Here is a 15,085-nt window from a genome sequence, read left to right as displayed (position 1 = left end):
CACAATTCAAAGTGCAAATTGCAAATTGCAAAATAAGTATTTTTCGAAGCTTTATCGATCGTAACTCGGCTTCTACGCATGCAAATGAGCCTTAGAAGGTCTCATTTTAAAGTATAGTGAATATGCTTCCAAACAAAGTTTGTTAAATTACCTTGTCTTCATTTGTTTTATAGTTATATCCGTTTGAAGTTAAAATTTTCTTAAAAAAATTGTACATTAATTTGTTTATAAGGGTTTCAAGCAAATTTGAGCTATAAACATTTATACTTTAATTAACAATAATTATAGAAGAACTCAAAGGAAACATGTTGAGCTTAACAAAATGTTCGTATGTTTATTTTTTGCCAAGGTATCGATATTTTCATAGCGCGCTCTGAGGCGCGAGATTGACGCACCGCGTAAAGGTTCACGCGCTAACTTCTCGATGCAAATTATAATTTCTATGTATATATATGTTATCTTCATTTTTCATTTTTGAAGATTCTAATAAAATTTTATCATATAATTCTTATAATTAAATCATCATACTGTACCTCGTATCACCTTTCATTCTATTTACTTTGTCTTTTACTTTACATTTTAATGACAGATATAAAATAGTTACAATAAAGTTAATGTTATTCTGAAGCTATTTCCTTGTGGCATTTTTATGATTAACTATTTAGATGGGAAATAAACCACAATTAAATTGAAAAAATTATTTTACTAACGTTTCGACGCCCAAGTCTGGTGTCGTTGTCAAAATACAAAATTTATTTTGACAACGACACCAGATTTGGGCGTCGAAACGTTAATAAAATTATTTTTTTAAATTTAATTGTGGCTTATTCCCCATCTAAATAGTTAATCATAAAAATGCCACAAGGAAATAGCTTCAGAACAACATTAACTTTATTGTAACTATTTTATATCTGTCATTAAAATGTCATGACATTAACTTTTATACCCTTCAGTTTGAATGTTCAATGTGTTTGTATTGTATGGTTGTACGGTTGCTACGGACGACGAGCGTGGCTACGGCTCCACGGGCTGGAAATTGACGCTAGCAGTAGCCGCAAAACGAACTTAAGGTTCCACGGAACGGAATAGGAATAGCCGAACTGAACCGACTACCCACAAGTCCTGTAGTCGGTACAGTTCGGCTATTCCTATTCCGTTCTGCGGAACCTTAAGTTCGTTTTGCGGCTACTGCTAGCGTCAATTTCCAGCCCGTGGAGCCGTAGCCTAATAAAATCAAACTTTACGCGCTACAGCGATAAAGTGGCGGTACTCAGTAAACGTCAACTTTTCATTGCCATTGACAAGCGAAAAAGTCTTCTCTTTATTAAGTGATTGTAGAAAAAGATAAAATAAAATAAAATAAGAGCAACAGAGATGGAATTCCTTAGGAGAAGCTGCAGAGTAACAAGAGGAGATAGAATAAATAACATAGAGATTAAGAGAAGAATGGGAGTGAACCCGGATATAATTGACTACATCGAACAGAAGAGATTAACCTGGTACGGACATGTCAGAGGAGCAGAACAAAATCTTTGGATAAACCGAATAATAGAGTGGAGCCCGATAGGAAAAAGGAAGAGAGGCAGACCCCGAAGTTTCTTCAGAGATGAAGTAGACGAAGCAATGGAGAGAAGAAATCTACAGGAAGGGGACTGGCAAGACAGAAAGATCTGGAGAGAACGGTTGAGTGAAGGAATACAGTGAAAACTGTGGAAATCCTTAATATATATAGAAGCAGATAATTATTTAGCAGGTTTCACAGAAAAAAACGTAATTTTCTTTGGTTATGGACACTTGTTTAAACATAACGCTCAGTGTAATAAAATAAATAACAAAATAAAAATAAAACTTAAAAATAATTCTGTAGCAAAATATTAAAAAATAACATACCTGTGGAAAAAATTTGGTCATTGAGTAAGATTGTTATTAAAAATAAACTAATATGTATATGTATATGTACCTACATGTATTTTTTAGGAAAACATTTAATGTCTCCTACCCTGTTTTCAAAATAAGCGGAATTCTATTTCTTAAGTTTGCAAAATAGTCTATCACATCGTCATAAAATGTTGATTTTAAATTGATTATGTCTTTAATGTATTCTTTTTCGATTGCAAGAAGAGATACATTACTCAATCTACTTTGGCTCATCGAATTGCGACTATAAGTTTTAATTCTTTTTATTGCTGAAAAATTTCTTTCTCTGAAGCCGATGTTATAGGAATGGTTATTAGAATATATTGTTGTATCGATAAGTCTTTTTAAATTCGTCCTATTCTTCAAAACCTGATTATTGTAAGTAATTATGGCCTCTTTTTGAACTGTATCTAAAGCAGTTACTATATTGTGTTTAGCAAAAAGTTTTAATTTACACGACGAAAATAATGTGATCTTTTGATATGGAATGTCTTTCAGTTGAACGAGGTAAATTTGTAAGATCTGAATATCCTATTTTAGACCACGTTGTGTGTTCGGTTTGTGTTGAAAATAAGATACAAGGATAGCAAAATAGCTATTTGTATAACAAGGGAGGAAAGTGATACTTTTCCTCCCGAGAATAAAGTAATCATTCAAGGGAGGAAAAGGCACTTTACTCCCATGTTATACATATGGTTTTTCCACCTTCCTCAAGTAACAAGTAATTTTTTCATTTTTACTTAATTTATTTATGTAACTAACCAACAAAGTTTATTAAAACTAAAACTAATAAGTAGGTACAATTTAACTGTCAACTGTCAAATATAAGTCAAATTATTAATGTAAATATTGTTAAATCAAAATAACAATTTACTGTTTTTTACCATTCTACAAAATACAGGATGTTTTTTAAATTAACGTTAAAATGTATAGATACTTACGTAATAGAAAATAGATATTGTAAAGGGCGTCAATAAGTTATATTTCATAAATTAATTACCATGACGTCACTTTTACTTTTGCTCCCTAGGGAGGAAAAGTACAACTTTGCTCCCTACAATCAGGTCCGGAAAAGTATACTTTCCTTAGAGGTAGGTGGAAAAAGCTTTTCCCTCTTAAAAGACCCGGTTAAACAGTCCCTTTATTATACCAATTAATATTAAATCCACGATTTTGACGATTATCTGAGGATTTAACAATGGCTAAATTTGGCTGTGGTCTTCCTAAGGTTTTAATAATATAAGCTGTGTTATCTATACTTTAAGTATTAAAATTATTCCTGAGCAGCCAGTCAATGATATCTTGAGATAGTTTGATCTCGTTTAACTTATCCTTTTTATATAAATAAACAACGGTAAGTACATAAATTGTGAAAATAACCTTACCAAGCCAATAACAACACAAATACAAATATACGAAACACAAAAATTCACCGAACACTAATTAAATAAACATAAAAATCAAAAATAATAAATCATAGCGTGGGTGGCTGTAGTAGATACGTTTTTAGTGTGTAATTTACATTTTGTATTAGTGCGAGCGCTTAAAATCATTAAAATTATTAGTAGCGAGCGCTGTATTAGTGTTTCTCGCAATTCAAAATTAACAAAACAGTGACATTTCATCAATAATTACACAAATATTATGTCCTAGAGATGACATAAAATATGTAAAAAATTTATGGGGAGGCTAAGCCTCCCTTGCCTTTTCTGACAAGCCGCCACTGTGTTAGAGGAAAGAATTAGCGATACTCAATTCGGTTTTAGGAGTAGCTTTAGTACGAGAGAAGTCTTGTTCAGTATCTAAGGACTAATACAGAGATGCAAAGATATAAATCAAACTGTATACATCTGTGCAATCGATTTTGACAAAGTTTTTGACAAGGTCAAATAATAGGAGAAATAGTAATAAGACTGTAGTGTTACAATAATAGTAATACAATAATAATGCAATAATAGCAATAGTAATATAAGGAAATTATTTACTTACACCAATTACTTCTGTGTTCAACAATCCAATCTGAAACAAAAAATGAAGAATTTTAGATAAAAGTTAAACCAATACAAAATTATAATATAAAAAAAGAATATGTCTGTAAACCATGAGTTCTAAAATATGCTTCTTAAGTAATTACTATAGAATGTACTATGTGTACTAGGAATATGCTACAATTTTACTTTAAAATAAGTTTATTTAACGTTTCGATTTCCACTTCGGAAATTATTCTGAATTGTTTCTCCTATTTTATCTGATATTTAATGATTTCGCTATCAAAACATAAATCAAACAACAATGTCCAGTGGCACTTATGGCTTGAAGAGTTTACAGTAAGAGGTGTTTAAAACATTACCTCATGGATAAACGGCTAATTATGGGAAAGCGATCATAGCGACATCGCTATTTGATCCTTCAAGAGAAGGATACAAACCTCGAACAAATTTATACAGAAATCCAAAATCCAAGAGAAATAATATCTATTTCCTATTTCCAAACTCTTTAGGGGAACAAGAAAATGAAAAGCATATTTAGATACTGCATATTAAGAGGTCACCGAAAATATAGAACCAGCGACAATGGGAGAGGTAATAATAACAAGCAATACAAGCACAAAGAAATAACATGGCTCCGAGTATTGACAACGTCCCTTCTGAACTACAGTTTGTCTAATTTATTTACCGTTGCACGTCATTATCTATGTCAAAGATCTAAGTTGACATTGTTGCCAAAGTATAAAAAAAAACCTGAATCCATTTTAAATCAAATAGATCACATAATTATTGCAAACTTGTATTATACAACAAAACAAATTAATATTCAATTAAGTAAATAAAAACATTAGAAATAGAAAACTAGTATGTTATAACCTTACCTTGAAATAAATAATAAAAACAATAAATTATATAAAACAAATACTTAGAGTCAAGAATAAAAACAAATCTAAAGTGTCAATACCGCAACTGTCAAATAAATGTTACCAATTTATGCCAAAACGTCACATTCGTTTGATTACAGTTACAGTGTGTTCCGAACAAATGTGCTTCATAAATACGCTTTATAATCCATTTATAAAAATGAAACTAAAGATATTATTGTGTATTTCTTTGAGTTAACATTAATAGAAATCTTCAAATATTATTTCTACGCGTATATAATAAAATATGTCTAGTGGCTGTAATTCCAGTGTACTCGGCAAAAGAATTTTAAAAAAGAACACACCTACCGCCTAAATATTTTGTGTTGGTATCATGTGACGTCACGGGCTATGACGCAGATGACGTGAAACGGTAAATAAATTAGATGGAGTATATACATCTTAAGGTACGTCTCCATATGTTGGTGCTCCTTGCTCCGTGTAGCTGCTCAAATGGATACGGCATGCGCTCACCTACACATAAACCGAAAACCGGTTGAATCGAAAAGGGTGAGCGCCTAGCTGAAGCACCAACGTATCCACTATGTGGAGCTGTTACACGGAACACGGAGCACCAACGTATGAATACGTACCTTAAGGTGTCGAACACCTGATAGGGAAAATGCATGCACTCATAAAACAGAACTGAAATGATGAAAAGATCCCTAGGGACTAGAAAACCAGGATTATATGTCCAACAAATAAAAAGGGGATCAACTGGAGTTTATCCCCTAAAATAGTATACTCTATTAAAAAAAACGGTTCCCCAATAGGAAGAAGATCAGTGGGAAAACCACGAAAACGATGTAACGACAGCTTACTAGAGGCACATTGAAGGAACAGATAGAGTCATGTCTATATAAAAGAAGAAGAGAGAAGAAGATTAAAAAAAACGGAGTATAGAGATTCAAGTCTAATCAATGAACTTTACCAACTGTTCTAATACCGATCTCAGACTTAATTAAACTTCAGATCATGTAGTGAGAATGGAGGCCGAAAAGAGCCCTCGTTGGTAAAATTCAGGAGGCAAGACCAAAAGAAAAGCCACAGAAAAGGTGGAAGGATGAAATGGCAGTGGATACACAAAACTTGCTAGACGTGAGGACTTAGAGAAAATCGGCGCGGAACCTGTAAGGTTGGATTCATAGTTTAGAGGAGGCCAGGCTTGATTTGGGCTATAGTGCCATTGGAGAGGAATCTCCTCAGAAATATGTATCCCTTCTAGTCAAAGATAGAAATAATACCTCTTGGAGTTCCAAGAGCCAAAAACTTAAGAAAATAGGACTTTACTGGACAAATGTGACATCAGATACAAAAATTGGCAGTTAAATTTTCATTTTTCCAGGTTAAGTATATGTTATGGTTTTTGTTTTATTTCAGCTAATTACAATCAACCAAGTAAATTAATTCGATTTTTTTATAGTTTTTAATACAAGTACTAACACCTGTACCTAAAAGTTTATGATTAGAGAGACTATATCTGTAAATACATACATATACCACTCCAGTATAAAACAATATTATCCAAAAAGTTTTTTGGTGTATGTACTTACATAATAAAAAGTAGACGCAAAACGGCGACGCAAGAAACTAAAGTTTAAATTAAGCTTCCAATTGGTATCGAAAAGAAAACAAAACCTATTATAAGATGAATTCCTCCCCAAAATTAACTATCGAAAAATGAATTTTTACAAAATGCCCCAAATTCCAATATACAAATTAATAAACTCACTACTCTTTCTTACAGAACATTGACTTATCGATTTCTTAAGAGTTTAATATTGTTGTCTAGAAGGACAATATGATATCCTTAAAATGCGAGACAAGAATATCAAAATATTGGCTATCTTCTTATTAGGGACTTCTTATACGAGTAGAGGAGATCAGACTGGAAGTGATATTGCATGACGTACAGTAAATACATCAAATATCCAATATTACAATAAATTCAAGCGAGATAATAGTTTAAAAAAAACTGGATATAGACAACAGTTTTTCATTAATGCCATATCGAAACAACTCTTAGCGATTTTATTAAAAATATCTTGCATTTTATTTTATCTTTAAAAATGTGTATAAAAAAATACTTTAAGAGATTATTTTACTATTTGGTAGTGCCGCCTTTTGCTGCAATTATAGGTTCTACAGTCTACACGTCACAATATGTCATGTATGCAATATTTTGCATTATTTTGTAGTTTATATGCTTATGCCATTCTCTAATAATAATTTCAATAGACTGGCGCTTTGTATGTGATCAGTTCTTTGATCCTAGTTTTTTTGGTTATCTATCATGTGTTCTTAATGGGGTTCATCTCAGGTGAGTTTTTCGGCCAACACAAAACAGAAATATTTTTGAGTACGTGCTTTTACTGGTCCTGTCTCATCATCACATTAGCGATATACATGCGCATTATACTTGAGATATCCAATTCTGATCTTTCATAAAAGCATACATCCATAACAGCTACCGTCTCGGCTAAACTCATCCCATCTTTAACGGTTCAAGCGTTACTTCAACTGCACTGTCTCAGTTTTAGTTGAACCAAGGCCTGGGCATCAAACAGCACAAAGAGGAGAAGCAGTCTTGACGTTTTTTATATGCACTGTTCCCATACACTTTTCTGCTGCTTCCGACATGGGTGTCTGTATGGTCTGCCAATGTTCTTCTATTTCCTGCTTGACTGGATTCTCTAGCCGTTTATTTATTTGTTTCATTAGTCTGTTCACTACTTGTTTCTCATGAAGGCTGTCTAATTGGTAATTTAATCTGTCTAACAGGTTTTGGCAGTATTAGTAATTATTGTTTTATTTTCTATTAGTAGTGTGTAGTCATTGTTGGTATCTGCCCCCCTGTAACTCGTGCAATCGACTATTGCCTTATCATATTTGATTTGCTTTCTATTAGGATATGATCTATCTGATTTTTTCACTTTTCTACTGGGGAAGTCTCTGTAGAACATTTGATTGACTTCTTCCCATTTTCATTTGATTCCTAATGCAAATATCGTCCCTCTGTAATGCTTCTATATATTTCCTCTTTTCTGACATTGGCATGAATGTCTCCAATGGTTACTTTTATATCGTATTTCTGTATATCTATTCCCTTTAGAGTGCCTAGCTTTTCGTAGCGCTCTCTGTTGGTTTCTAAACCTTTACTTTCAGTGGACGCATCCTCTTGCTGTCAAGTAACATATTCGCTCTGATATTGGTTGAAAATCTACAACTGCTCGAATAACATGAATCCCACTCCAAATACCTCTTGAACCTCGTATTCTTGACGATAAGGCTACTACATACTCTTTCCTATTTTTATTATTTTATTTCCCAGTTGTTTCGTTTTTTGCAAGGCAACTATGTATTGTATATTTTCCATAATTTGATTAAAGTTTCTTAAAGCTTCCTGCTCGTAAGTACCTCTTGCATTCCATGTCCCAATTTTTATTATTTCCTTGGATGACTGCGTCTTTTGTGCTTATTTTTACGTTTTCGATAGTGTCCTATATCATACTGAATGAGTACTTTCTTAATGCAGCAGTAAAATCACATTTATTTTTATTGCCAATTACCCTCTGTATTCCCTTTAATCTCTCTCTTGTCGTTTCCCCATTACTGAGAATCGTAATTTCTTCCAATATTCCTAACAATTTTTTTCCATTGGTCTCTATCTTCAGCTGCTCTAAGAGCTTCGCAGAATGAGTTTCCAACTGAATTCTTTATTTGGTCGGATCATCTAGCTGGTGATCGTCCTCTTAACCTTTAACTACACGCGCTGGCGTATTTTGTACGCCAGATATAAGAATTCTACTGCAAATATATTTAAAAATTTAATTTTTGACCTTGTTTATCTCTCTAACCTATCAGTGGAATGTGCTTTACAATTTGGTTTTAGTTTCGTTGTAATCGGCGTTCTGGGAAGATCGTAATTTATAGTTTATTATTTGTTGTTTCCGGTGGTGGGCAATATACGCCACGATTATATTAATATAAGTAGTAATATAAGTAGGTATATATTTCAATTGTTTTTTAGTCATTATGGCACAAAATATATTTTTCTTTATAAACAATAATTTTTCTCCTGCAAAAAATCACATTTCAAAAAACTTTTTATTAGTAATTTTATTTATCATGGAATCCAGTTATTCCATGATTGCAGTTATAAATCCCAGTTGGCTTACTGAGAAGGAACTCCAAGTATTCAATGATGCCGAATAAGGTTTATAACAAACAACTAAGCGTATTTTTTCAAAAAAAAAAAAATAAACAAATCCGCTGTTTATAAGTGTATTTTCTTGTGGCGTATAAAGTACGCCACGCGTGTAGTTATGTTATAACTTGATGCGCGGGTAGTTAAAGGTTAATCTTCTCTCCGGAACGTTTCCAGAAACAATTAATCTCTCCAAACTACCGGTACCTCTGTGAACCACGTGACCGTAGAATTGCAGAATTCGTTGCAGACATATTGTGGAATACCTTTTTTAAATGGTTTTAGCATTAATTAAGCATCAATTTTTTGGAGCTCGCTTGCGCGAAGAGTCCAAGTCTCTGCTTCGTATAGAAACATTGAGAATACAAGGGCATTCACCAGTCTCATTTTGATATGGACAGGGTCAGAAACAACTTAATTAGGGGAAGAGCTGTGGTGACTACAGTCTCAAAAGATTCAAGAACAAAGACTGTAATGGTTAAGTCACGTTAGACGTAGATATACAAACTATATGGAATGAAGAATAGAGCTGCTGGAAGTGGATAGAAAGAGAGGCATAGAAAAAGCGAAGAGCATTTGGATGGAGTGTATGATACAGAGCTTAAGAGAGGAAAGGTAAGATGAAGAAGACAAGATGGAAAGAAATGAGTGGCGAAGAAGTGTAAGGAACAACGATCCCTGAAAATGGAAAAGCTGAGAAAGAAGAAGTGAATGAGCCCTGTTACACTTCAATAATGATGTGCGTCTGATCGTATTGTTTTCCATATTACTATATTATCTTTTGAGTACTCTTTTATAATGCAGCAGTAAAATTACATTCATTTCCCTCCATTCCCTCTATTATTTTTGGCGACATCCTAAATAAATACTATCGAACGCAGAATAACGATTACCATCGTATTATTTCATTTTTCTAACAGAAAGGACTACTTTAAATAAACAAATACCGTTTCGATTCCAGAATCTACTCTACTCTTCCCGTTTTACTTTGCTTAATCCTGTTTATTCATGTTACACATAGTTTACTTTTCGAACGTTATTAAATAAAGGCCGGCAAAGATACCATGCCCATAGAACCATTTATTCTGAACCACTTGTTTGACAAATATTTGTAATACGCGCCCGATCCCGATACGGTAAAAGTTGAACAGGATCACGTTTGAATCTTATACCTTGAGGTTATTTTTCAGCAAGGGTTGGTAACCCTTTTCAGCTCGATCTGAGCTTTAACTTGACTACTTAGGGGTTGTTTGTTTCACATTTCTATTTAATAAGTATGTTATGTGGGTCATGTGAAATATCAAAATGTCAGAAGCTATTATAGGCCAGTTAAAGGTTTATATTTTATTTTAATTTTACTTCCTACGGCCATAACTTAGTGTTTTGCAAAAACTACTAGAAAAATGTTAATTACGCAATAGCATATTAAGAGTAAAAATAATTTGTACCTGTTTTTTGCATATACTTATACCTAATACTGGTCTTTTTATTTTAATTTCTACTTCACGTTTTCATACTGTACAATAATTTTTGTCAAAGGTTTCATTTGTTCTACATTGTATTCCTTTTTGCCTTATCCTTTCGCCGTTATCATTGCGTTGCTGTGTTCTTTTGTATATTATTTTAGTTCCAATCTCTTAACCTTAGTACCACTCATTTTAGAGTTAGGATAAACATTATTTTTATCCATCCCGACGATAGATCTAAAAGAGGTGGTAAATTTCTATCTTCTTATTTGCTAATCTTATGCAGGTGTCTTGTTATTGTCATTTTTCTTGATATTCCATCAATCCTGCACATTCTGATAGTGGAACGTCAATCGTTTAGACGATGTGGTCCGTGTATCTTATAACAGACCTGACTCTCGCTCTTTTACCTTGTTTTCTTAGTGTGGATTTGCTCTTGAGTGGATCTCCATTTGAGGATACCTTTCAGCCACTTCTGAACCTCCCTTTTGTAGTATCACAGTATGGTTCTGGGCCTACAAAAGTTTCTCTAGAGCCTTGTTATGCCAACAAATAGTCTGCTCATTCATTCCATGCATACATTCATGATCCGGCATCCACATTAAAGAGAGTTTATTATCTTTTGCCAGGCTGTTGAGAAAATCTTTGCCGTTTCTCACCAGTTTCGTTTTGGTGGGTAGCTTCTTTACTATCAGAATACTCACTTGTCTATCTGTATAAATGCTGATTTCCTTTGTTTTGTGGTCTCTATCCATGAACTCCACCAAAGCAAAAACTTCAGTCTGGAGCATAGTTGCATATTCACCTAGGCTGTAAGATTTAGTATAATTAGATGTTTGTCCAAAGACTCCTGATCCAGTAAAATGAGCAGTTTAAGCTCCATCAGTGAACCATATTAAATCCTCACTAATATTTGGGACTTTTTGTTCTCTTCTTCTTCTTCATGTGCCGTGCTCGATTATCGAACGTTGGCTATCAAATTGGCTAGAGTAATTTTGTTAACGGCAGCTCGGAAAAGGGATGCAGAGGATCTGTTATACCATTCTCTCAGGTTTTTAAGCCATGACGTTCTTCTTCGACCTGGCCCTCTTCTTCCGTCTACCTTGCCTTGTATTATTAAATGGATTATATTATATCTCTCTGGGTGTCGCATAACATGGCCAAAATATTCAAGTTTTCGATTTTTAACTGTTCTGACGACTTCTGTGACTTTTCCCATCCGGTGCAAAACAACTTCGTTACGAACTCTATCCACCCAACTTATTCGTAGGATTCTTCGGTATACCCAAATTTCAAAGGCTTCCAATTTCTTGAGAAGAGTATCTGTTAAAGTCCAACCTTCGACACCGTACAAAAGAGTAGAGAACACATAACATCTCACTAATCTAATTTTAAGATTCAAAGTAATGTTGTTTCCACATAAAAGTTTCTTTATCTTAAAGAATGCAGCTCTGGCCTTCTCTATACGTATTTTGTTCTCTAGGTGGTATAATTTTGTTAATTTTGTCGTGAAGGTTAGATCTGGTGTCATCATATCTAATTTCATCATAAATATGGATTCCATAATCCCAGTGATATTTTTGTAGCTATTCAATAAATAATTACAATACTCCAAGGATGATTTGAAATTTCAGGATGGAAGAGATTTAAATCTTGAGGATCTCAGACTAGAGAAGGTCGCACAAGATTGCAAAGCCATCTTTTTCCACCAAAGTACTGAATCAGAAGTAACTGTCAGTCGTATCACTGATGTCAATAACCAACCCATGGTTTCAACCCCCCAAGTTTTACCTACAACTGGTCTGCAGTTTCAGAAAAGGTGAGTGCTCCTGTTGGTTATGTTAATATGAGTACTTCAATCGAGTTTGGAATCCAAGCTTACCCCTAGATACTTTTAGCTCACTAAATCCAGTAAGCTTCCTTATATATTATCTATATCAGCAGCTTTATGGTTTTTTGCCTTTTTATTGCCACTTCAACTTTGTTTATTAGTGTGTCAGGATCTTTCTTAAATCGAGTTATTTTGATCTTGTGTTGGTGACTCCTCTACATCTGCCTTAGTCACCATTCCTATTCCCATTAGTGTTTTGATGTAGTGAGTCTTTGTCGATTGTATTTTATTGCATAATCATAATCATTTATTCATTCAATTAATAGCTAAGATGTGTTAAATGTTTTTGACCACTTCAAACTTTACTCCAAATCCTTTATTTCCCTTCCTTTGATATTATAATTAATGTATTTTCTTTAAATTTCATTGGGCATGGTGCAATAGTCTAAATTTCCCTTCATCGTACACTGGTATAAAATATTAAATTTTTAGTAGAAGTAAAACTAAGAGCAAAACTATAACATAAAAAGTGATAATATTTTTTGTTCCCTTTATATATTGGCATGGGACCAATTTTTTTCATGTTTTTAATCCTAACTTTCAACATTTTGATAAGCTTTAAAGGCACTAAAAAAACAAGTCAGTTGTAAAAAATGTTGTGATCTTTGGATATGCAATTCTAGCGATAAGTGTTCATAATTTCTGTTTTTATACCCTCCGGCAACAATTACATTTAAGTGTGACTTTCTCTAATTTATATTTCCAAGTAATGCAGAAATCTTATCTGAAAAGTCATACATTCAAAAGAAAATTACAAGTCAAATCACTGGAAACGTTTAGGCTATAGACTTAAAAGAAAATTTAGTGGTTAAAGTGGTATAATCTTGATCCAATTTAAATGCGTGAAAAACGGAGAAAATGGAAACTTCATTTAAAGAAAAAATTGCGAATTTCCAATAAGCGGTCTTATATTTTATTGTTCAGGAGCAACAGTTAAATTCAAATAGAGAATTTTGAAATGGGATATCAATTTTGTACGTCTAATTTTTGGAAATTATGTATTTTTGTAGATAGTAGGCCTCAATTTTAAAGATCTTTACCATGCTTAATTAAAAACATTATCTAATACACTCTCATAAATAATAAATTTTATGAAAAAACAGTATTTCTAGAATGTAGAAAAATCCTAGAGAACTAAAGAACGGAATACAGAAGGAGTGTACAGAAGGCCAACATAGGCATAAACGATTATGCGAAGAACTTAAACAGTAATCGAACAATAATAAAGAATTAAAACATTCTAAAAAAGTTTTTATCTCGAAAAACAATCACACCGTGTCTGCTTATGGCTAACGAAATACATAATTGTTTGAATAATAGTATTTATCGCCAACCGTCACTAAAGTCATTCATTATTGTATTCATTTGCCCTCATTTGCGGCAGTAAAGTAACACTTTATTGTACTGAAAGAAGAATTTCACTTTACCTGCCGCGATTAATCAAATTAACCGATATTGAATGTAAGTGGTCGATGACAGTAATCGAATGGCGAGTATTTGAGTGGACTTAAAATTTATTTACTTTAATTATTAAAAATATTGTACGCAATTCGCTATATTATCATGTAAAGTTTATGTCAAAAACTGAAATTATGTGGTATTTTGTAATTATATTCATATAAAATAAATTAAAATTTTACCGATTTAGTATTTATTCAATATTGATAATTATCGATTAAAAATTGAAAGCGGCCATCTTGCAAGTTATCTGTCATCACTGTCATGTAATTATTTATTACGACGTCTAAAATTTGAAAAGTTCTTAAATTGTAAATTGCAAGTAAGTGTTAAAACCAATATCAAATTATGTTGGCAAATATTATTTTATATCAATAAAACATATCTTAACCGATTGTCAAATATACCAGCAAGCGAGAAGTAAACTCAACCTTCGCAGGACATATCTGAGCTTCTTAGAGACAATACAAATATCAACAATATCATAATACAGTTTTTAACGGAAATAGGAATAAAAGACATTTAATTGTTTCACAAAATTTTTCAGGTAAACCTTTTGTTAGTACATTATGTATTTAATGTATTTACTTAATATTATAATCTCTTTTTATTTTTAATATGTATTTTGCATTTTTGTCGTTTATAATCCCAGTGGTTCGGACCACATTAAATTTAAAAAATATATGTTGGCGATAAAATTTTGTATGCACCACGTCAGTAAAGACTCTTTATCGAACTCGTCTGTTACTCGCCTCGCTCGCTACGCTCGCTCTTCTCGTAATATCAGACTCGTTCGATAAAGAGTCACTTTACTGACTTGGTACATAAATAACTATTTTTACAAACTATATTAAGTTTAGAGCGCCGCCATCACTACAGACTAAACTATGGCCATAGAAGCCACATCTGAAACCTCTTGATTAGTTCCACAGTACAGGTTATCTGCTTAGGTGCCTTTGGGTCAAGCCAAACTGAAAGCATGTATTGTGAAGCCAGCGAACCTCAACTCCTCTGGTTAAAACAACAACAATTTCTTTTACCATATTCAGGTAGTTTATCAGATAATCCATAACTCCTAGTATATCATCTACTTATCAACCTTCATCATTTCTTTCTTCTTCAGCCTTTTCCTTTTCAGGAGTCGCTGTTCCTTACTCTTATTCACCACTCATTTCTGTTCATCTTATCTTCTTCAGCTAAACCTTCCTCTCAAGTAACCTGTCACATAGTCCTTA

At 33.0% G+C, this 15,085-nt stretch overlaps 1 protein-coding gene across 1 annotated transcript in view; it reads right to left on the bottom strand.

The window, feature by feature from the left end:
* The window catches only part of LOC114325410 (lachesin-like), a 1,092,141-nt gene that overhangs the window by 780,208 nt on the left and 296,848 nt on the right, over positions 1-15,085 (bottom strand). The window contains exon 3 of the mRNA XM_028273477.2: positions 3,907-3,936. The gene's annotated coding sequence lies outside the window, so the exon portion shown is untranslated. The remainder of the gene's footprint in view (positions 1-3,906; positions 3,937-15,085) is intronic.

This window comes from Diabrotica virgifera, chromosome 10, assembly GCF_917563875.1.
Source record: "Diabrotica virgifera virgifera chromosome 10, PGI_DIABVI_V3a".
Taxonomy (NCBI): Eukaryota; Metazoa; Arthropoda; class Insecta; order Coleoptera; family Chrysomelidae; genus Diabrotica; species Diabrotica virgifera.
The sequence above is the reverse complement of the archived record's forward strand: the minus strand, read 5'-3'. Positions and strand labels throughout refer to the sequence as shown.